Below are 24,974 nucleotides of genomic sequence, written 5' to 3' on the forward strand. Positions count from 1 at the left end.
GACATACTGCATCAGGATGCTTAGGAAAATGGTATCAAATACATACATTTTATATATATATATATATAATTTTTCTGTAAGTATAATTTTTATATGTATATATCTATATGTATATATCTATATCTCTATTTGCATACATAATATAAATATATATTTTTAGGAGGCTTGGGGTAATTCATTACTTGAAGACTTGCATTTTAGTAGATTTTCTCCAATGATGGGATGAAGAGATGAGTTCAGCAATTGTATTCCTTTGTTGAGGGATTTTGTGGATCTTATCCTGTGACTAAAAGTCAGAGAGAAAATATAAGAAGATGTACCTCAAAGGCCATTCCCTCCTGAACCCATTGGCAGTGTGGGATACATGAAGCCTGTATGAAAATATCAAGACATCCCAGGCAATTTCTTCCTCCTCACAAGAGGTGGCCCTGGAAAAGACCCCTCTCCAAATGCTACAGATCTCCACTTAATGGTGCTCCCTGGATTTATCTCTGTCCTGTCCAGCCTGGTTTCCTGCAGCAGCTTTTAAGGAGCAGTACACAATTCTGTGCTGTGTTAATCACCTTTGGCTGGCCAAGAAACTGCAGACCTTACAGCATTCATCCATGACTCTGTCTCTGCCAGGTTTGTCTGCTGTACTGGAACTGTTTTAGGTCATTTGCTGAGCAGTGCTGCTGATGGAGGGAACAGCAAAAGCCTTCTTGCAACATTACCTCAAATAGGTATGTGTTTTTTCTGTGATCTCTCTCATGTGTGCTTATACTGCTAAGAAAATTAAGTTCCCTTCTATACAGAAAAGTGGTATAGTGACTCTTGGTATTGCATGATTTCTGTGGTGGCTCTGGCTTTCAGTGCTAATCAACTGTCTAGAATAACAAACAAGTTCCGATTTAGATGAGCAGGGGTTTGCACACATTGCATCAAATTATAGGCAAAAAAGATTATGACTAGCTAATATGCTTTACAGTGAAAATGTTTGCTGATGCCAGTGTGTGGGAAAGTAAACTCAGTGTACTTGGAGGCTTAGAAGTGAGTCACTTCATTTATTAGCAGAAATAAGCACCCAGAAACTGTCTGACTACTAAGCTGCTTTGATTTTCTTTTACTTGCAAATATTCTTCCAGCCAGGCCTAAAAAATTTTTGACGTACAAAGTGTACAGAAAAAGAGAAGTATAAACAAGGTATAGCATGGTTCTTCCTGGATCTTTGCATATACCTATGTCTGCAGAATTTGGCTGCTTTTCAGAATTTGTCTTTCCAGCAGGGCTTGATCCTATCAAATCTTTGAAAGGGGCAGAGTTCCTGAGGTCACAGGCTGACCCAAAACTGGCATAAATTGGGCCATTTCCTGACATTCCATGCTCCCAGCTCCTACCTCACAATCACTCACAGGCTGAGTGCCAGGGGCCAGGGCACAAGCAGCTGGGTAGCTGTGGCTCTATTACTTTTTCAACCTTTCATTTTTGCAGTGAGATTGAACCCCAGCAACAGCACTGATTCCTGTTTACTGGCATTGCCCTCTGCTGGGCCAGGGCAAGCTGGGGTCCCTGCACAAGGAGCCAGAAACAGCATTGCTCCCCACTCACCGCTGGCCATCAGCTCCCTTGCCATCTTGATGGTCCTTGTCTGAAAAATGATTTCTAATGGCACCAGGGATTTCTAAAGCAGGGCTGCCTTTTATTGTAGGAAAGGCTCTTTAGATCTTGACACTTCTTTCTTCCACTCACTGGAAAAAAAGCAGGGAAAACCCAGGCACTTCACAGCCTGCCATGCCCCCTGTGATTCATAAAATCATTAAGGTTGGAAAAGATGTCCAGGATCATCAAGTCCAACCTTTGACCAAACACCACAACATCAACTAAAAAAAAGCATTGAGAGCCACATCCAGTTGTTTCTTGAACACTTCCAGGGATGATGATTCTGTCACCTCCCTGAAGATCCCATCCAATTATTAACCTCCCTTTCGGTGAAAAAATTCTTCCTGATGTCAAACATGAACCTCCCCTGGCACAGCTTGAGGTCATCCTCTTGTCCCATCACTGGTTGCCTGGGAGATGAGGCTGACCCCATGTGGCTACACCCTCCTTTCAGGCAGTTGTAGAGAGCAATAAGGTTCCTTGAGCCTCCCTTTCACCAGGCTAAACACTCCCAGCTCCCTCAACTTCTCTTCATATAACTCAGTCTCTAGACCATCCACCAGCTTCACTGCCCATCTCTGGACATGCTCCAGCACCTCAATGTCTTTTTTGGGATGAGGGGCCCAGAACTGGACCCATGCTGCTTGAGCAGCAGCACTGAGTGCAGAGGGACAAGCATTTCCTTGGTCCTGCTGGCCACACTATTTTTTAGATAGTCTGGGATGCCACTGGCCTTCTTGGCCCCTTGTGCACACCTCTGGCTGAATATAAGAAGTTTTGCTCATTTCATGTCAGAGGTTGCAGGGCCAAAACTGCATCCATGTCTCATGGGTCTGGAAATTCTAGTAGATAAAGTAGATAAAGTCTTCTGGTAGCCAGCTGCCACCACAGCCCTTTCAGTGCACTTCACACTAGCCAGGGCAGACTCCATCTAGGAAACTATGGCTTAAATGGGTGAATGGGTGGCACAGCTGTTTAAAATGCTTTCTTGCATATTGTGTGTTAACATGTTTCTGTGAAAAGGCCTGAGAGAAAGGGCAGCAGGGTGGAAGGCTGCTCTTCATCCTGATGGTCCCCTCCTGTTCTGAGGAAACCTGTAGAGGAAGAGGAGACTGTGCCATCCCTTGGGGCCACGCAGCCAGCTAGGGGATGGAGGTGTTTCCCAGACACCTGCAGGCAGGGCATGGGGCATAAAGGCTGAGGAGAATGCAAAAAATCCTGCAAGGAAGCCAAATATTGAGAAAAATAGGATTCTGCACTACAAGAAACCACTGAAAAGTCATTAGATGGAGAGTGAGATGCTGTCAGACCCAGCTTCTCTTGCCCACTTGTTTGAGGCTGAGTATTTCCTCAAGTGGAGAACTAAGTCAAATGCTGTCTGTCACTTTAAGTTTGGGCACTCAAATGCTCAGGCTGATAACTCCTGTCCTGGATGCATAAAAGTCTTCCTTCCTTTCACTGTGGATGAACATAAACTTGCAGGAAACAAAAATGAAAAATTACCTGAGACCAATGTGTAAAAAATGAATTTGAAATTATAGAAATTATCAATAAGTACTTAATGGCTCTGAAGAATAATACCGCTACAAAAGGAAACAGGAAATATATAAATAAAATTATATGCCCGTAGTCATGATAAAACCTATGTATTCACTAAATGGTCATAGGCACTTTTTAGCTTCAGGTGTTTTCAGAGACCTTATATAATAATAGTTTTATATTTATGATCTGTGGCACTATCTCTAGCTGCCCAGGCTGGTTCTCCAGACTTGCCTGCATAGGTTGCGGCTGTATCAGTTCTAATATAAATATGGCCAGCCTGGGTAAGTGACTGAATGAAGGAGGCCTGGATCCTTCAAAAAAGCAGCAGGTAGCATTCTTCCTTCTCTGTCAGTCTCATGTGGCACCTTAGGATAGTTTAGGAACATCATGTCCCTTTAGTTTTACAAAACAAGAAGAGATACTTCAGGCACTGTAGAAATTTGGGCTTATCTGTCTGTGATTTCTTACCATATATATCTTTGGTATATGAAAGGATCATTAGGCTCAACTTCCCATTTTGTCTTTGCATGACTGTGTCCTATTGTAGTAAAATGCCCCCTGCAATTTCACCTGGTCATGGTAATCTGCTGTGCATCTGAGTATGAACTGTAATCAACCTCCAGGAGTTGTACTAATAAACTCTATTTCAGATATGGCTAAAGTGATTTTTCTTGCACATATGTACATTGCAACTTGCATTTGGACTTGTCTAATCTAGAACATTTAGACTGTTAAAATATTTCACACAGACCAATTGAGCTATGGGGTCTTTTAGTACTTCACTTAAAACAATACTGTGGGTGGACAGAAGTAATTTCTTGAAATACAAGACACATGCTACTGTGTGATCATTACAGTTTCCAGCCTGTTTCGCACCATTTGCCAGGTGTTAGCTGTAACCTGCCCCATTTTACTGGAGCAGTTTACTGCACAGAGCAACACAATTAAGTCCATTACAATACTCTTTGCAAACATTGGTGCTGATAGAGCTGATTAGAGCATTTGCAGTTCTGCTTTACTGTATTATTGACTGAAATTTCAAGGTGAGCTTTAATAGGGGAAAATTAATCACTCACTAAACAAGTGTGTACTCTGTCCCGAGCATGAGCCATAAGACTCCAAGTAGTCCAGCAATGTCCAAACCAACCCAATGACTGCTCTGAAGGACAACCTGCCTATATATCTATGGTGCTTTGACCCTGACTGGAGGCCAGGGCCTCACCAAAGCTACTCTATCACTCCCGTCCACAACTGAACAGGGGAGAGAAAATATAACAAAAGGCTCTTAAGTTGAGATGAGAACAGGAAAAGATCACCCACCAGTGGCCATCATGAGCAAAACAGACTTCACTTGCAAAGTAAGTTGAATTCATTGCTAATCAAAATCAGAGTATGATAATGAAAAGTAAAACAGGTCCTTCTCCCCCTGACTTTCTCCTTCCTGGGCTTAACTTTTATTCCTAATTCTCTACCCCTCCCCTCCAGCACTGCAGGGAGATATAGAATGGGGTTTACAGTCAGTTCATCACCTTGGTTTCATCTCTGCCTCCTCTGCTGGGAGAGGAGTTCTTGTCCTCCTCCAGTCTGGGGAAGGGGGTGCTTACCACAGGACAGTCCTCCATGAAACTCTCCAACATGAGTCCCTCCCACATGCACCAGTTCTTCTTGACCTGCTCCAGTGTGGGTCCATTCCATGGGCTGCAGTCCTTCAGGAACAGGCTGCTCCAGTGTGGGTCCATTCCATGGGCTGCAGTCCTTCAGGAACAGGCTGCTCCAGCATGGGCCCCCCATGGGGTCACAAGTCCTGCCAGCAAACCTGCTCCCCATGTGCTCCCCAGAGGGTCACAGCCCTTTGGGCATCCACCTGCTCCAGTGTGGGACTCCTCCATGGGCTGCAGGGGCACAGGTGCCTCACCATGTCCTTCATCACGTGTCACAGTGGAAGCTCAGCTCTGGTGCCTGAAGCACTTCCTTCCCCTCCTTCTCCACTGACCTTGGTGTCTGCAGAATTAGTTGTGTCCCATATTCTCACTCCTCTATTCTCTGGCTACAATGGCTTCTGTGCAAAACCTGTTTTTTTTCTTAAACATGTTATCGACGAGGTGCTGCCACTATGGCTGATGGGCTCAGCCTTGGCCAGCTCCAGGTCTGTCCTGGGGCCAGCTGGAATTGGCTCTGTCAGACATGGAGGAAGCTTTTAGCAGACTCTCAAAGAAGCCACCCCTGTATTCTGTCGCCCTCTCCCCCCACTGCCACCAAACCCAGCCACACAAATCCAATGCAGTATCATAAAACATATATATACATACATACATATACAATTTGGAAAACTAAATCTCTTGCTCATAGGAAAATTTAGTATTTTCATTACAAGCAGTAGTTAAAGTTTTGAATTACTGTACAAAGACGCTTAAAGTCATAGAGTTTTGATTCCAGAAAGGGGTTGGAGCAGACTAAACAAAAGTTTAGTTGAGCATTTAGAGAAAAGGCAGAGCTAACAGACCACCTGGACTTCTTCATATCCTAACACTTCATAATTAATTACAAGCCAAGTATGAGAGGCACCAAGAGACATATTGGTCCCCTGTATGTGATCATTCATTCTAATACCAAATTTTATCTTTTCATATAGCCTCTCTTCATTAATTACCTTCTGTAAGACTTGCAGGACAAGGTCCATTGGAATTTAATCCTCTGGTGGGGGAATTATGATCCAGTGACAAAAGTGCTGTGTGTGCAGAATGCAGACTTCTTACTGATGTACTTAGCTTGATTTTTCAAGCCTGAAAAGTGCTTGAAAAGTGTCTTAACAACTCTCATTTATCTTGGTTCAAAAAAATACAGCCAGATCTAATACAGAAAACCCCTTTCTTTTAAGGAAGAGAGACATTCACACAAGGTTTAGATTAGTTCAGTAGATATTTAATGTAGTCAGAAAAGATTAGTCAGTGCTCATGGAGTGAGATAAAAGGTGCTGAGGTTTCTCTTCCATACAAAGACATGTTAGCAGTGGTCAGACCTTTGACAACATATTAATTCATTGATGAAAAGCTGATGCTTGGCTTTTCTGTCCTTTGGTGTTCTAGAGAGACTTACTCAAAGCACTCTGTGGTACTCTATTGCTTTTGAATATTTCTTTCTAGGGTTCACTGTGTATGATTTTTCCTGGACAGAAGGTACTGCTTTGGTTAATGCCATTCTGATAGCCATAGTGCTATCAACCTGTAGTATATGTACACATCTGTACATTTAAATACAAAATTTTGGTTTCAAAATCCTCTTTTATTATGCTTGGGATGTTGAATTAAATACTTGACTCCTTTCTGCAGAGACAGCACAATATATACAGTAGTGCTTACAAACCCCTAAGTTTTGTTTGCCAGCTGGTTAGCTGTGGGGATGTGAGAATAGACACCATAGGTAAATGGTTTTATCCTTTGTAGGTGAGGGACTGCCCTATATTTTCATTGAATATTCATTAGTAGCCTGGCGACTCATTGATTTGTGACTCTTCAACATAGCAATTAAAATAAAATTTTTAAAAATTTGGTAGAAGTCATTTGCCTGAAATCAATTATTTAATTGCCCAAGAATCCAACAACATGGAGTAAAGGGGAAATATTGTGCAGAGCTACTGTAAAAGGAGGGACACGGAGCCTATTAGGTACTAACACTGGGTGTCATGATAAATTTTAAATGTTTGTTTTTATTCACAAAACAGAAAGACCAAGAGCTCATGCTGTCTCACAGAGCCTGTTACTCTGGGGGCTATTTCACAGTCCTAGCTGGCTGGGTGAGCCCTCACTGCTCCTGAAAAGATGGAAGCATTGCCAGATAGAAATCAAAAAGATGCTTTCTGTTTTTCCTGCAGGCTCAGCACTTTCTCCATTTTGTAGCATTGGTGCAGTTCTCCATCTTGTCTCCATAGCCCAATTTTCTTTCTTGCTGGCAGCAGGATGTCTGTTAGGCAGTCTCATAGCAGTTTCTGCTGTCTTAGATTTCTGACATATCATGGCTCTTTTAGCTACTCCATGGCCTATTGCCTCTCACCCAAAAAGCATGTGAAAGTTTGGCCCTTTGTCTCTGATGATTTCCATCAAAATTGCCATGCATATTTCTCACATTGCCCAGTACATGGATCTCATATCTGTTGGGCTGTCTTGGTTGTTAAATGCATTTTACTGCTTTGGGCTGGACTTCCTGCCATCCTATGCACATGGGCAGGTGTAGATATATGTTGTCAGCTGATACAGCAAAGGAAATTGTAGTAATGATTGGAGCCACAGCCATGACTATTCTGTGTTATTCAGTGATCTGGAAAGTCATGCTGAGTGAGCACACTGCAGCTCAAGCTCCATCACAGGACTGCTGGTGTGTGACTGTCTAAACCCACGTGTTTAGTTAGTCTTCACTGAAAAGAAGTTTCTGGTTGTGAGAACCCCGGCCTTATTCTGGGGTCCCATATGGTGGTGAAATTCCTCCTCCAACCCGTGCTTCCAAAGAAAAACTCCACAGGCTCTTGCTGTTTGGTCTCAAGGCAGTTTATTGTTAGTTATCTAAAAGATTGTCTTCTTGGGCTGCAGCTGCTTGGTCAGCAGCCTGGGCAGAGACACACACACCCCCTGACATCCTCTCTGTCTGCTGTCTTCTTCTCTCCCCTCACCCAGGGCTGCTGCTATCTTTTATATGATATATTATGTATTACATGTTTATAGTTTTCCCCCAATACCTACTACCTATATTACCAAGTGCTTTTCTACTCTAAACCAATCTGTGAATGCCAACATCACCAAGAACATGGAGGCAAGGAAGAAGAAGGAGGAAGAACAGGATCAGCCCACTTTCCTCCATCTTAGAACTTCTGACCCCCATGTACAAAGTAAAACCCCCCCTGTACAAATGTTAAAACCCCCATGTACAATACTAAAAAAATTTCCCCTCTGTTTTGTAGCTACTTTTACTATGCTATCTAACCTTTTGTGACTGCTTGTTCCACCTTCAAAGTTGGTAACTCATTCCATGGCTCAAACTCAAAATCACAGCTGTTTGTCAGCTGTCTGCCAGGGTCTAAAATGCTTCTGACCAAGGCCTGGAACCTCTAAAAATGTCTGAGAGACATTTTGAGTTCCAACATCTGGTTATACAAACGGAAATGTGGCTACGCTTGAACAATTCTTATACATTTTGCCCCTTTGGATTTCATTACTGGATATCTCAGTCTCTGGCAGCTGATCACATTTCTTACTTGATGACAAACACACACCATGAATGTTCCAGACTGGTTCCCTAGGCCAGGTCTCTGGCTGTAAAACTGAACTGTCTTGGGACTCCTAAGCACAACATTTTTCTCCTAGAATATCACAATTTCCATCAATTTTGTTTTGGTATTCTTCAGTGAATAAGCTGATATTTCCTTTTAATCCAGTGTTGAATAGAGAATCTCACAGAACTTTGTCAAAGATGGTTATGGGCATGGGCCATATCAAGACACAGGCTGAGCTTGAGCCAAGTGTATCCTCCAATGCTTTGCTGTTTCTTGACTTACCCGGCTCTTCATACTCAAGACAGAGTGCCAAAACTGGGGCAGCAGGAAAAATAGGGAGGTTGGCCTCAAATGCAAATATAAGCCCAAGGCTAATGTGACAAAATAGATCTGAGATTATTACAAAGGCCTCTTTCCATTTCTGCAGTTTTAAAGAAATTATCTTAGCAGCTCATAGTGACAGAGGGCAGATCCAAGGCAGAAGCGAGAAAGTAAAGTTTCTAGACTGTCTATAGGACATGGAATAAAGGGGAAGAAGATAAATTACTGAACTACCAGCCAAGAGTGATAGATGAAGCACCTTGCAGCAGCCTCCTCCCTCCTTCCTAAAGCAGAGCCCCTGATCCTACCAGGATCTGAGATGCTGGTGAGAAGATCAAAGCCACAGATAAATCAACCCCAGCAGCCACCAGCTAGCTGAAAATGTTTCTTCTGGACACATGAGATCAGCTGAGACCTTTATAAGGAGAATTAGGTAGGCTAACAAGAATGATAGAGTTAACTCGCAGACATGATGTTGAAGCCACTTGCATGACTTCTCATTTTTTAATAGTAAAAATACTGTCTGTGGGTCATCAGATCACATATAGAAAGACAGGTGGGAGCTTATGGGTAAATCTGTGTAGCCAAAATCTAGAAATTCCATTATGGATGTTTTAAACCAAGAAGGTAGTCTATGAATTTAGCCCCAGAAGTTGCCCTGCTCTTGGTTCCAGAATGGAATGTTATCATAACAGGGTTATGGTAAACGACAAAACTCCTAGAGTCCTGAGATTTTACTTTGCCAGAAAGATTTGGGTCTAGACAAAGAACTGCATGAAGTATGCTGCCTGAATTGCAGGCCAGAAGACAAATTAGGGGAGTCAAAGAAAAAGTTCAATATAAATCACAAGAAAAATATATTTTACAGGTTCGAAAACTATAGTAAATGAACTTGATGTAGGTGAAAGATGAGCTGTAATTTTGCAACTATTTTTTTGAAAGAGTTCACAAGTGTTCATACTTCCTCTAGTGGGGCCAGACTACAGTCTTTAGTAAATGAAGCAACTTCTGTGTTCCCCCCTACCCTCCACTAACAAGAACCATGCCATGCAAAACCAACACAGTCTTGTATGTTAAAATGTATAAACAGAAGTAAATTTCATGGAGCTGTAGGAGTGACAAGAAATGTATGACAGTTACCTCATTTTAGTGCTTAAAGAGCTTCTTCAAGTGTGGTTGGCTAGCTCATTCCTTATGAGCTATTTCTCCTTTCATTTCCTCAAGAAACACCTTGTTTTTGCTGTTTGGGATACTCATCTTCTTGGAAGACCTCCAAGGCATCCACAGGCCGCATAAGATAGGTCTTCAAGCATTGAGGAGACATTCTGAGTTTCACCCCCATTAGCAATGTTCTCAGTTCAGACAGCAGGACACAGCTCTTCAGGTGTTCTCTTGACTCAACACCAGCCAGCATCAAAGCAGAACACCAAGGAACCCACTGCTTTGCACAGGGCTGACTTTTATTTCACCAGAGGAGATTTGTCTTAGCTGGTTATTTTGTAGAGTCTTCTTCATTGGCTTTGAATTAGGCTACAGCCGTAAGTTATATTATACATTTAGTATAATCAGCACTATATTTGGATTCAAATGTATGCAGAAAAACTGGCTGAGTTGGTTAGCTCCCCATTCCCAGTAAGAAGTGCTGCCAGTGTGTCAGTCAGGCAAGGTTGCATGTGCACTGGAAGGAACAGCGCCCTTGAAGGGCCTTCCCTGTTCAGTCCATAGGATGCCTCTGGGATGTTTTATACATGCTTCCACTGCTTCTATGGAGAAACCTGAGGAGCAGCTGGTCCTTGCAGTGCCCCCAGCCAGTCTGTGAGCCTGTTCAACTCCATGTCTCACCCATAGAAAGCAAGGCATTCCTAGGGACACTCCTGGCAAGACATCCTAGTCCCCTTTGCTGGGCAGATATATCCAGGAGAGGATGGCATTCTGAAGCCACCCAATGTGCCTCTGAGAGATTTGTGTTGGTTCATAGCATGCACCAGACATTCTCATAATATGGCAGTTTACTCATGAATATACCAGTGGCAGAATAGAACAAAAAACTTTTGTCTCTTACAGGCACATACAAAACCTTTAAACATCCATGACCCAGAATTTCATCTATCCTTGCATCATCTTCAGATGTCACCCACATTTGATTGCTCTCTATTTTCTGGTTTAGATACCTACATGTCATTTACTAACCAGTCAATAGATTCGAATCTTCCTCACAGTTGCCCCTATAATACTGCCTGTTAGAGTTACCATTTCTAAATAGTGGAGCTAGAAATTTAGAAGATACATTGGTATGAAATCACACTATAAAACCAGAAAATATCTGCAGATTACTACAGATATGAATATAGGATGAAAATATCTACTCAAACAAGTGAATGCAAAATTAATTTGTTTTATCAAAACGAAGGTAACCAACACCTATTTTTTACCTTAGTTTTTTTTCATTGTCTTCTTTTCAGTTCTGCTTCTACAATGGGCTAAATGTTTCTATTATTCATTCCCAGTTTTTTGTAGAAGCTGTTGCAATTTAACAATATGACAGAATGGCAAAAAACATCCCAGCAGAGGTGGAAGACTGGAGGGACACACTGCATTATCTTTGTACCTATACTGATTTGCACTGTACTGCATGATACTAACTAGCCAAAATATTGTTTTGTTGATTGTTGCTGTTGTTAAATGATTCAGGCTCCTACCGTTCCTCAAACACTAACAGTAATTTTATTCTGCAACTGAATGGATTTGTTCTCTGCCCTGCACATGAGAGATTAATATATCACATTCCTAATAGCATTAATAGGAGCTGCTTGCAAAAATCTTTTGATGACGCTTAGCCAGGTCATTCAGTAGCATTGCAGACCTAATTCTGCTCTGGAGGAAGCTGGATGCTGTCTACAGATGAGTGTGAAATGAATAAAAATGGTGTTGCAGATTCAGTGTGCTGTGTTGGATTCTTTGCAAGTAACCCTGTTGAAGAATTGAGAGTGAAACTGTATTGGCACTGAGGAGCATTCTCTAAAATAACAAGTCTTGAATTTTGTAATCCATATTTTTATCTTTGTCTCTTTAAAAGACAACAAAACAAGCAACACCTCAACCCTGAAATCCAGAGATATTGAGAAATAGCAAATACAGAGAATAGTACACAGTAAACATGGTAAAAACAGCAAACAGAAAAAAATAGTAAATAAAAACATTCCATTACCACTTTCCCTTTGAGAAAGATTTCATGGAACATATAAAGACAGGAGAAAAAAATTCAGTGTTATGTATAACTGGACAAAGATTTCTGCTGAGTACCTAATGTAAATTTCTTGTTTCTCTACTTGAATAGGAATCTGGTTAAGTTGTAGAGGCAAAGTTATAAACAATAATTAAAGTGACTGATCATCTTCTTCACCTAGGTAGATTTAGAAACTGCAGAATCTATGATACATGAGAAGAAAAATTATTTAAAGCTATCTAGAAAACAAAAGCAAAGGCCCTTATCCTGTGAGCAGCCTTTGAGGTACTGGCAAGGATATCCAAGACAGCCAACCTGGATGAAAATAAACCTGACCTAGGGTGACCAACATAAGGAGACTCAAAGAATCCTGAAAGAAACTGAAAATAATTTTTTTAGCAGCTTCAGTCAGAATGGTAAGAAAGGCACTGCCAATGAGGTTTGCCTAGAAGCCACATTAATCACTTTGGCTTCTCAGAAGCGCTTTGAAAGCTGGAGGTTGGACATAAACCTCTTGTGTTGGGGGACTTCACCATCAGGTGCTTCAGTGTGAGTGGTCTGTGACCTCAGCTACTTTGCAAACTAAACAGGTTTTGTTTGGTTCTCAGTTTTCTGTAAGATGAATCTCATGTGTGACATCTCACATCTCAGCAGATACAGCCTCCTGTCTGTGAAAGAAAGAACAATTATTTCAGCTAAAAAACAGACATGTTTGCAGTTTGATTTGAAGCTTTCAGTCATGAATCTCATGATAAAACTGAGACTGAACCTCACTACATTGCAAAACAAAATTTCAGACTGAGGATGCGTCCTCAAAACTACTGGAGACAGATGCCTATTTTGAAAAGAGAGAAAAAGAGATAATGCATCTACTAGAAGAGGCAAGACAGTGTTTCACTGGTCTATCTGATCATAACTCCACTGGTACCTTGGTAAATAAATCTAATCATAACTGTAAGAAGACCACAAATCAGGAGATGCATAATAAACTGAGATTTGGTACAGACCCTCCAGAAGAAGCTCAATAGATGTGGTACAAACAGAACTAGTTAAAAAAAAAAAAAACAAAACAAAACAACAAAACCAAACAAAAAAAACCCCAATTATTTGAAGAACATTAACTCAACATTGATTTTTTTTTTTTAGTGGCTTTTTTGCAGAAAAATGTTATCACTTTTAAAGCAGCCAGTGACCTCAATAAGCCCTCTGTCCCCAAGTGAAAAACAAAAAGGCCCTATGTTTTAGTTAAACTGCACTTGGCATCACAGCAAGCATTGTAAGATGGTACTCCCATCTTCATGAATAAGGAACATTTGATTTATTTATTAGTTTGAAAGTGAGAAGATTCTGGGAATTTGTTGTCAAGCTAGAAGACTTTCTATTGTATTACCTGTTCTTCCAATTTGTATAATGAAACTGCAGAGAAGAAGAAACTAGCAAGTGAATTAATCTTTTATGAGTTATTTTCAGTTATTTCCTAAGTAAACACATAGACTCCTCTGTATTCATATTCCCTCAGTCATGGTTTAGTACATTGAGCTTGTCACCTAGGTCCTAGGATGTAATCCTATGTAACAAATGCCAATGAAATTAAAGTCTCCTGTCACCTACATGCCAGAAAAAAAGTAGAAGATGGAAAGGCTATTTCCTACCTTGTTTGCACATGGCTGATCAAGAAACAGTGGTAAGAAAATGAGGAAATGCTCACCCACATATCTTGTTTATAATTTTGCTCATCAGGGAGTACAAATTGAAGGTAAGGTAGAATATTTATTTAATTAGTCCACCAGAAATACTCTTAATGAAAAGTTTGCATCAATTAATGACACTTGGCCATTCTGAGAGTTGGTATTTTTCTATTATATCAGAAACTGCAAACCTCCTGCAGGTGGATGAAATACTTTTTATTAGTCTCAAGGGCTTAGCTGTTCAATAAATTAAGAGCAGGAAATCCAAGACATGTTATCTCTTCTACCTGAATTAATTGGCAAATTGTTCTCTGTTGCATAACAGGTGCAAAACACATCATATCCTGCGCCTTGCTCCTTCTGAGACAGCCATCCGAGATGCTCTGGTGCTTTCTGTGCAATGGGTCTTCTGTATCAGATTTCCAAAGCGAAATCTTGCCTGCTCTCTGTGAGCATGGAGATCTTTACTCCCTACTGCAACACCTTTGGCAATGGGCTGATGATGTGCATGTGGACTGCAGCATACTAAGAAATCCTGGGAATAAACAGTACCAGTTTATAACAGTACCAAGTGCAAAGTATTGCTCCTTATTGTTGTCTTATATCTAAAAAGGCAGTTAGGGGAAGAACTCATTTTCATTGAAAAGTATTGCTTGTCAAGTGTCAGTCCCCAATCCATTCCAAACCAACACAAGTTTTATGCCACGCTCCCGCCCCAAATCCCTTTTCTCTCAGCCCCGGCTAGCTCTTGTGGGGCGAGGGCGGGCGATGGAGGCACCCTCCGCCGCTCCCAGCTGGGGTTTGGAGAGTGCCTTTGTGAGTTCCGGGCAGCGCTAGCAAGCCTTGCGGTGGTAAATGAAGAGCGGATCCTGCTGGGGGCTAAGTCCGAGTTTATTGTAGCCCAACGGGGCCAAATATTCTAGAACGATGCCAGCCAACAGGAACAAGCACAAGGTGCTTGCACTGGCTTATAAACTGTAAGGGAGGGGTATCCAACGACCAATGGGGATAGGGATAGGGGGTGGCTCCGGGATGGGGGGATATGGTGGGGTCCAATGGGGGAAGGATATGGGGGGAGCCCCAGGTCCTCGCCCAATCACCCGGTGCCCTGAGTAGAAGCTTCTGGATGGATGGGAAGGGGCACTGAGTGATAGACAAGGCACCCGGGGGGGGTAAAATGCCTCTTTCAGGGTGATGGATAGATACTGGGAAGGCGGGAAGGGAGGACAAGGCGGGAAAACTGGGGATAAACCAAGTTGCACACGGGGGTACAAAGGAATAAACCAATACATAATACAGGGATAATAAAACATACAAATAACGCAACTCCACAGTTTTACTATTAGCTTGAATGACATTGGGGTTAGGAATGCAAATCTTAATAGGTGCTTCTGATAATCAGAAACACACATGCTCCCGCAATGAGAAAACAGTGCCACAGTGAATTCCATCATACAACACAGTAATTCGCATTCAATACTTGCATGTGGTTGCATTCTGAACTCTAAACCAGAGGACATAGCTTTCACATAACAAATTTGGGAGATTCTTCTTGGGTCAGACAAGCCCAGGGAGCATAGAGTCAGGCTCACTGTCCTTCCAGCACTCCCAGACAACCAAAACAAAAATAATTGTTTGTATTTGTGTAAAGTTTGTATGCAATTTTCTGCTACACATGGCTCCTTTCTTTGGATTCAAGCAGACCTGAAGGTAGAAATCCGAGCTCAATTGTCAGACAGCAGCAGGAGAGCGGTGGGTGGCCCTGCTCTTCACTGCGCCCAGCGGTGAGCACCGGCGTCCCCCGCTGCTCTGATTTGCTTTCCCTCTGTGTCCTGCCGTGCCTCCTAAGCAAGGCAGCTGCCACAATCAAAGTCAGAACCTCAGGACACAAAACCATCTCTGAGAACAGAGATGCACTAGACAGGCTTATTGAGGATGGCAGATAGCAGCAGCAGCCCTGACCTCTGCATGACTTATCAAAAGTCAAAAACTGCACTGTTGTCTCAATTGTGTGTGAAAACAATGACTAACTAGTATGTTTTAGCTAGAAGGGATAAAGCAGACAGTCTTGGCTGGTGCTGAGGATGCTCTCCACAGGAGATTGTGTCAGGCAACAACAGGGTAGGAAAACACCCTAATCCTGAGGCCAGGAGGCTGCAGCAGGAACACCACATTTTCACAGCTGTGAACCAAACTTGTGGGCTACCCAGTCAAAGGTCAGGCTTCCAACAGTGAGCAATTTCAGCTTCATCAAAGAAAGGTGCATGAACCACTGTGACAGGCAGAGATGGGATAAGAAAATCCCATATGAAATGCCTCATCCTAATTTTTCATTTGGGACTGGCTTGACACCTGGAATAAGAATTTATGGTCTGTTGTTTCCAAATAGTGTGTTTGTGGATTCCCAGTTGTGTAAGGACAGGTCAAGAAGGTGAAAAGAGCATTAGTTATTATAAAATATTATATATCTTTATTATATATGATATATATATAATATTAAATATAGAGCTTAGATGAAGAGAATATTACTATGGTCACAGAGTCAAGCATAGGCTGTGCTTCAGACTGCCTGAGTGAGGCCAGACCATACCTTAAAAACAGCTGTTCTTCTCAGTGCTATCCTTGTAATGGGGGGGTGAAACAGCCCTACCTCTACTTCCAGTAACACACTTTCAGGGCCACTCTCTCACCTCTTGAGACACTGTACTATGGTGGGAAAACCAGTTCAAAGTCCAGTTCACATAGGTCTCTATAACGGAAAACCCATCACCTACATGATGCTCATAATTTAGGGTGGATTGAAACTAAATTTAACTTTGCATGATCCATTCCTCTGAGGCTTTTCAGCATTAGCAGTTGCCAAGGCTGCTGAGTTTGAAGGAACAGAGTTTATGCCACTCAACCTGAGCCTTCCAGCACTTTCATAAAGACCATTTTCACTTTCAGGACTGAAAACTTCCACAGAATTAGATCCATTACAGCTCCTTTTCAGATTTCCTCAACAATCCCTTTTAAGTAGACATTTTAAAAGGCAAACTGAAAATCTAACTCTGGCACTGCAAGGCAGCTAGACACAGAAACTGCTGGACCATTATACTAATTGCAACTTAAATGTTTTAAAGAACAGCCAGATAAGTTTACCTCAGCTTTGCAAAGGTGTATTATTTAACAAACACACCAACTATAGTCTTCTTTCCTATCTAGAAAATGTGAAGGAGAAAAAAATTTACTTGATTTTTACTGACTGTTGGCTTTGAGGTTTTGAATATTGGTTTTTTCATTTAGTTTAGATCTTGTTTATTGAAACCTTCAGAGCTAATTTGGATGATTTACACTGCCATGTTGTTGTGACTTATAATTCATACTGAATCATGTCAGATACCATCTGAAGTGTAAGTGTACATCAGCAAAATCAATACTACCTAATGCAGAAATTATATATGAACTTCCTATAAAACACATTCTGTGACTATTTTAATGAAAACCATAACATAGTACAGATAAGGTATATTTAAAAACTAGGCCTCTAGTCAGGAAAACATGAGAGGTTATTAAGTTTATCTTGATTATCTTATGAGTGTTTTTGACAGAATATATTATCAGGCATCTTCTTAAATGTGAACCCTTGCTACCTATAACAATTTACTTTATATACCAAAGCCAGTCCCTCTAGATATCTTCTATTAGTCCAAAGAATCTATAAAGTCAGTCCATTACCATTTGACAGTCTTGAATCTGGCTACATTTAGGTTTCAAAATCTTAAGAGATTAAAAACCATTCAAAAACAGGCATGTTTTTAATGGAAGTCTGTATCAATCTGTCTCCTAAAGAATTTTATTCCTGACAATAGCTGGGAAGCAAAATTATTTTCTGATATAGTTTGCAACTAATGGTAGAAATTGAGGGAGTTACAAATAATGGAGAGAGATGATCATAGATACAGAAATTGGGATCATTTAGTACACCAGCTGCCATAATCAATATGCAATTACTACTTCCAGGAACACAAAATTATTGATGCTTTAGCAGCTTTTCATTGTTTTGAAATATTTACCTTGATTTGAAAGTAATTTGAAATGGACAATATACTGGTACCTTCTGTATTTCATTTCAGTGTCTTAACTCACCCTCAGTGTTTAAAAATCCAAGTCTTTATTTCAAAAAGTGCTTGTTACCTAAAAAAATCCTGATGACTATTTGCTTCTAAAAAACTACCACCACAGTTGGAAGTACTCTGTGGGAGCAGAGGACCTTTGGTCCTGCTCCTGCTACCAGACGAGATTACAAGGCTGTCACATCATTCAGGAGAATGGAGTGTTGGAAATGCACATCCAGCCAACGTTAGAGCACTGGTACACAAGTGTGGTAACAAAGACAGGTAAGTTTAAAATCAGGATGGCACACAGCTTCCCTCCTCCTCCTTTATTTCTTTTTTTTTTTAACCTGATTTTTTTTTTTTCCAAAACATTTTTTAAAATGTGTTTACAATCAACCATAAAAGAAGAGGAGGAGCAGCTGGGAAGACAAGCTGTAGAGCAGTAATGCAGAGCTCAGCATGTCTGTGTGCCACTCACATAACCAGGAACAGAACCCTTCCAAATGTAATCCTGTTTGTGTCACTGTTTGCTATACTCCCTAACTGGATTAAAACCAAAAAGAAGACAAATCCAAATCCTCTAAGGGCTATCTTTGGAACATCTTCACAGATTAATGACAGGCTCACAAATAGGAAACTGTTTATAAAACATATTTGTGGCATGCCTCTGGATTAGGAGGCTGAGGAACTCAAAATAGTATGGGTAGAATTATAGAGAAAAACTCCAGAACAAGGTTTCCAGGTTATTCTCAGATTATGCTGTCATTCTTTTTTTTGTGTCTGCCTCTTTTTTTTTGCTTGAAATAAGAAGAATTTTCAAGGTTTTATTTATTTCTTGGAAATGTTTGGGATTAATGAAACATGAATTTGTGAAGTGTATGAAGTCTGGCAATGTGATTGTTACCTCTGGCTCCAAGGGAAGGAGTAGACTGACAGCAAGCTACTGGTATTCTGAAACAAGGACAAAAAATTGTGTAAAACAATGTTGGACACATTCTGTTTATCCATTGGAAATACTCTGGACATGTGATATTCCAAACTTCAAATTGTCCAAGAATAGTATTTTGAGCCTCCAATTGGCAAACCTCACAAGTCATTTCCATTCAAAATCAAGGTAGTTGCTTTTAAAAATGTTATTTAAAAAAAGGTATAGCCAAATAAAGCTCATGAAATTGCTTAAATTACCATTCTTTTCCATCTTGTTGCTGAATACCTAAATTACATTCTACAGTTCCTCATATATTATGAGGATTAGTAGAATAGTTTTTCCAAATGGTAACCACAACATCCAGTTAATCCACAGATCAAGGATCTGGTGCCTTGTGACTCTTGCCAGGACTATTGGAACAGATACAGTCTTGAGAGAAGTTGATGTTAGATAAACCATAATGTCATTAGTGGTTGTACAGAAATGTGTGTACTCAGGCTACCAAACAAGCAAAATTTTCTCTCCATCTCATTTGTAGAAAATGACATCTTTCACAGTGTACTTCCATTTCTGCACTGTGACCCCTTCAGAGGCAGAAGAAAAAATACATTTGTTCAACACTGAGTCTTCTTTTATCACCTGCTATAAAAATAACTCTATTTTCTCTATTAAAAAATAGTTAAATAGCAGGACCCAGATTGCAATTAATTGAAGAGACTGAATGCTAGATGCTAATTAGATGCACATATCAAAAATCACTTCAACTGCTTCAGTTATCAATACCCTGATGCTGCTTATACTTCACTAGTTCACAGTCCAATTTATATACCAAAGTACACTTGTGTTTAGTAGTGCCAATAGTGGTATTTGTTCAATAGGTATTTTACTTGATGTCAGACTGCTGATCACCTAACCTTTCAAGGGCTGGGAAGAACGACAACTGTGAAGAAATGCACATCACACCTCATAAGGCAGGCACTTCTACCCCAGGATACAAGTGAGACCCCCCCCATACAACTGATTTAAAAAAATGTTGCAACAAACTATAAAGAACCAAACCTGAAATCGCTAAGCAGTTAGTTTGGGAACTGCTGTATTAACAAGATGACTAACAAGATGACCCATGTGACCAATATTACCATGTGACTGATGTTGTTTATTGCTTTGTTTAGATTTTTAATCCCACAATTTTTAAGATCGCTTAATGACTGAGGGATATGTTATGCACACTTGGAAATGGCAGTACCACAACCCCAGATCTTTACTTGCACATTTTCAAGATTGGCACTTTCCACTACCCCCAGGTATGTAGAAAGCAGCAATCCTCAGATGTCCCAACACCTTCTTACTGGTTGACATCACTGCACGTAAGCAAAATCCTTTAATGTTATTTTAGTGATCAGTGTGTTCCAAGAAAAGGATAAGGGTACTAAGTAAGTAGAGGCCAGGACACATTTTGCAGCATAGTTCTCTGCAGTTATCACTTGGTCCCTGATCTTATCTACTGCAATTTTTTAGAACTGTAGAAGGTTTTATATCTCACATTTTCCAATGCATCTTTTCCCAGTATTTTGTTTGGATAAACACTAAGAGCACTTTTTAAAAACTGAATTTGAGACAAGAGTTCAAGCTGTGTCTAACTTAGGACTTTCTTAGATGGGAAACAACACCTGCGAAACCCTAAAATTTTGCTACTTCAAACTCAGTGAAATAGAAACAGCTGTGAAATTTCAATTACATGCCTTGCACATTTTACTTGTAATATTTTTTTCCTTACTGGGTATGAATTAATAAGCATGAGTTAGACTATCACCATTCAAAGGTAATACTTCTATGCTAGATGTGCAGTTCCTGGGTCTAATGACAGGGACCTAAAAAGGCACATTTTAATGAAGAACTGTCAGCTTCCTAAACCACTCTTACTTTCTGGCAATTTCTGTGCTTATGGGCTTGTTGAGACTGTGGAGACAGTTTTGGAGTGGAAAATTCCAAAATTCTTTTGATTGCAGATTTAATTGGATTCATTAGTTACCACTGAGCTTTTAAATTATTTTCCTGTTTGCCAAATATTCTGTATTATATGTGCAGTTTAAAAAAGTCTGAAAAGCACATTCTGTAAATTTGAAGGAATACAAACATTTCTCCTTTAGGAACTAAGTTAGATCATGGAACATGAAAAAGCTGTTGAATAGTCACTGCTTTTCATCTGCAATGATCTGGGTTGGATGTTAAAGGTTTTGTATCCTATTAACAATCTCCTGAGCTAACCAGCCCCTTAAATGTGATTACAAGGATCACACATCTAAGACATTCAAAAGGGGTTATGGAGCTCTTTTGATCAACTAAAAAAAAAAATATCTGTTAGAGCTTAGGGGTTGCTTTAGAGAAAATTATGCATTCAAATAAATAGCTTATGCTTTTGGACATCCTTGATAATTCATTATGGTAGATGGTATTTATGATCAAAAGAATACTGAGCTAGATGTAGACAAACTCTGTGGTGGTTTTCCTAGAGGATATTTACTCAGGTGTTGCAGGAAGTACTGCTTCTCTGTAATAAACACCAAAGGGGAGGAGTTCCTTATATTTGCTACAGACTGTGCTCGGTTAAGCAGCCAGAGAGGTCAAAAAGCACTTCCCCAGAGAGGTAAGTTCTTTGGCTCTTATAGTGGTGGTCTTCTGCTAGTTAAGCATGCTTGTTTATTTTCTTTAGTTATCATTTATAGACCTCCTGATCTTTTTGGGTATCGCTTGTTATTTGCATATGTACTTTAATAGCCATCAAAACAACTCCTCTTGAGTAGACTACTATTAAAAGATCAATTATAAAGAGAAAAATAGATGAAATGTAGGAACATATGTCTTAGGTCCCACAAACTTTCTATGGCTGAATTCTGCCCAGGATTTGGAGCCCAGCAGCCAAGGACCTCCTTTTGTAGGGAGGGTCCACTGTGTCCTGCCTATCTGCATCTGACTTTATTTGGATGTAGCATGATATTTCACGATATAGAAAATATTACTTTAAGTAAATTATAGCCTTAATTTGGTGCCTTAATCACAAGGGCATCTTTCCCACCCCTGCCCCCCCCACTCCTTTTTGTTATTAGAAGCTTCTAAGAATGTAGAAGTCTGAACGTATCAGTTCTGGAGTAAAAAAGGTCTATTATACTTATGTATGTTTTGGGTCCATTGCATTTTAATAATGAAGTGTAAGACATTCTAAAAGCAACTCCCTAACATGATCTAATGTTGAAGGTGCTTTGGAAGGCTGTCCATACTGCTTTCATATTTGTCACATTGTAATTTAAAAACAGTTTTCAGACTTGCACCCACAATGCTTCTAATGAAAGTAAAAAACATGTTGAAAGGCAAGGAGAAAGTCTGAAACTAATCTAATCACAATCTGTTAAAAAGAGAGTAGTATGTATGTAGTAGTATAGAGCTGTCATGTGGCATCAAGCAAACTTAACTTCATACCAGGTACAGCTGGAGATGATCACACTTCATTTATCTTTTAATATATATATCTGGATATTGTCAATACATAATATTTGTCCTTAATTTTTTCAAATTTATTTTGGGGCAGAGGAAGCATATACATACCCATATTTACTCTAGAACCTTGAAATCTTATCTGAAAGGTTTTCTAGATAACAGCAAAGCAGTAATTTTTTGGGAAAATGAGGGGCAACAGCCAAGGCAGGCTGAGTTGGAAAAAGAACATGAAGGAGTGAAAATAAAGGCAAAGGAGGAATGTGGCTAGGCTGCATGACACTGACTGTCACATAATCATTTCATGACTAAATTTTCCAGCATGTCAGTGTCCATTTGACACACAGATTCCCTAGGACATAAATTCCCTGTTTGTTTCAACAGTGGCTCTGTAGGCCTTGGACATTGGCCTTGAAACTTTAACTGGTTTAAACTAGGACCCTTTCTGCAGCAACAGGCTGCCATTACTTCTGTTCAGGATTATCTAAATGAAACAGGTATGAGTTTTTTGGTGTTTCACAGTTCACCTGAAAAATTAATTAATGCAGAAGATATAATGTGTTCAATACTTCAAGTGGTTTATCTGAGCCCTATTATGGGGTTTTGCCTTTGAGGCCACTTTGACAGAGGGAGGGCTTACGGAGAATTTTAGATCTTCAGAGCTAAGGGATGGTAACGTCGACACACAGCGAGAGTTAGATGAGGTGGGCAGCCATGGTTTTAAGACAGCACTGCTAGAAGTGGAAAGGAACATAAAAACTAATCACTGATGTTACTTTTTTGGTTCCCATGATTGTGTCTAAACACTTCTCAACTCCTTGTTCCAGGTCGTGGATGCATGCAAGCTCTTTCTAGAAGAGCTATGAGTACTCATCACTCCTTTTTGCACCTGAATTTCCACTGGGAGGCTTGTAGCCTTTTTCTGATGGTGCACTCTGGCCAAGATTCTGCACGATCAGAGGATTAGACTGTCATGCTTCTGTATATGACTTGCCAGGCGCTAGACACACAGCCAAAAGGCAGCGGGGTGCTAGGCACTCCCAAGCACAACTGAAAGCAATGAGAGCTTTGCTCAGGGAGAGGGAGCTACCTGGTGTCTACTCTGCTTTTGAGAAAGATGTAAAACATAGATAGCTCTGAAACAGTTCCCCTCATGTCAGACCTGTCTGAAAACAAAACCCAGGTTCAAATATCATCAGAAAAATGAAAGGAGACAAACTCAATTCCACAGACATAGTCTCTGATAGAGGTACATGGTCCCCAGCACTGACAGAGTTTTGCTGCTTCTTTGCAGTGAATTTGTCAGGGATCTTGCAAAAAAACCCTAACTAGCATAATTAAAATCTGGTTCGTGTACCATATAGTAGCTATACTTCTAAAATTCATCAATTTCTAACTTCTGAGTACTTTGTCTTGCAACTTCACCCTGCTATTATGTTATTACACTTATGTTGTGCTGTTGTGGTGCAGTCACCTCTCTGCAACAGGTACTAACGTGAGCTCGGGGCGTGCAGCAGGTGTGAATTGCTTTTAGAAGGCCGGAAGGTCCCTGAGGTTTCCTCAGGGCAGCGCAGCCCTCGCTGCCCCAAGGGCACGGCCGCAGCTCTCCCGTGCCAGGCCAGCAGCCTCGCCGGGGCTCGGCGGCCGCCCGGCGCCGTGTGATGCCGCGGGGCGGATCAGGGTGCGGGGGCTGTGGCCCGGCTCTGGAGGCGGCCGGCCCGGGATCGCCGCGGCCGGCCCGGGGCGCGCTCAGCGGCTCCGCCGGGACGGAGCCCGGGCCGCCCGGCGCCCCCGCCGCGCCCTGCCCGGGCGGGCCGAGCCCTCCGGCTTTGCCGGCGCCTGCGGGGGATTAGCGGGGCAAAGCGCTCATCCGCCGCTGACCCCGAGGCGGGACGCAGCTGGGCCGGGGCCGTCCGCAGGAGGAGGAGGAGGCGAAGCCGAGGCACGGCGGCCGGAGGCGGCGCGGCCCCTGCCCCCTCGGCCGGGCTGGCTCGGCGGGGACCGGAGGTTTCGCTGCGGGTAATCCCCGGCCGGGAGCGGCGGGCAGGGCACCAGGGCGAGTCCCGGTGCCTCAGAGGGGGCTCTCCGCTGAGCTGCGCTGCCCGGCGGCCACGCCTCACCGAGGGGCTTCGGGGCGGCCTCCGCGGCATGGTGGCCCGGCCCCGGGGGTGGCGCGGGCCGGGCCGGGCCGGGCCGGGCCGGTGCCTCCCGCCGCAGCCCCGCTCCTGACGGGACGGGGCGGGCGGGGGCTGCTCGGAGCGGGAGCTCCCGGCCCCGGGGCATGTGCGGCTTGGCTCTTTGCGGTCTCTCCTTCAGCTGAATCTTGCGTGTTTCCACTTTTTCTTTTTTCTTTTTTTCCACCCCCTCTTTTTTTTTAATTTTTCTCCCCTCCGTTTTCTGTTTATTTTTTTTTTGTTTGTTTGTTTGGGTTTTTTTTTTTTTTTTCTTTTCCCTTGTGAGTTCGTGTCTGGGTACGCGTGCAGACAGTCGGGAGATCTGCCCGCGCGGTCCCGCGGTGAGGCAGCCGGGCGCTCCCGGGGAGCGCAGAGCGCCGCCCGCCCGCGGGACACGCAGGGCACGCGTGCCGTGCCCACCGTGCGCGCACACCCCGTCACTTCTTGTCGGCTAATGCTAAGTGCTAGCAAGTTTGCTTGTTGTCTGCAATGCCGTCCTTATCTTGCTATCAAGTTACTGTATCGCCTTAATTTCAAGCCCTGACAAAGCTCATTGATACAGTGGATGAATTAATTTTGAGTTGCCACTTTTCTGTCGTTAAGAA

General features: G+C 41.9%; 1 protein-coding gene across 1 annotated transcript in view; it reads left to right on the forward strand.

Annotated features, from left to right (window-relative positions):
- Window positions 1-672: 672 nt before the first annotated feature.
- Window positions 673-24,974, forward strand: part of MYO3A (myosin IIIA) — a 137,408-nt gene continuing 113,106 nt past the window's right edge. Inside the window, exon 1 of the mRNA XM_031504179.2 lies at window positions 673-722. The gene's annotated coding sequence lies outside the window, so the exon portion shown is untranslated. The remainder of the gene's footprint in view (window positions 723-24,974) is intronic.

The sequence above is a fragment of the Lonchura striata genome, chromosome 1 (assembly GCF_046129695.1).
Source record: "Lonchura striata isolate bLonStr1 chromosome 1, bLonStr1.mat, whole genome shotgun sequence".
NCBI lineage: Eukaryota > Metazoa > Chordata > Aves > Passeriformes > Estrildidae > Lonchura > Lonchura striata.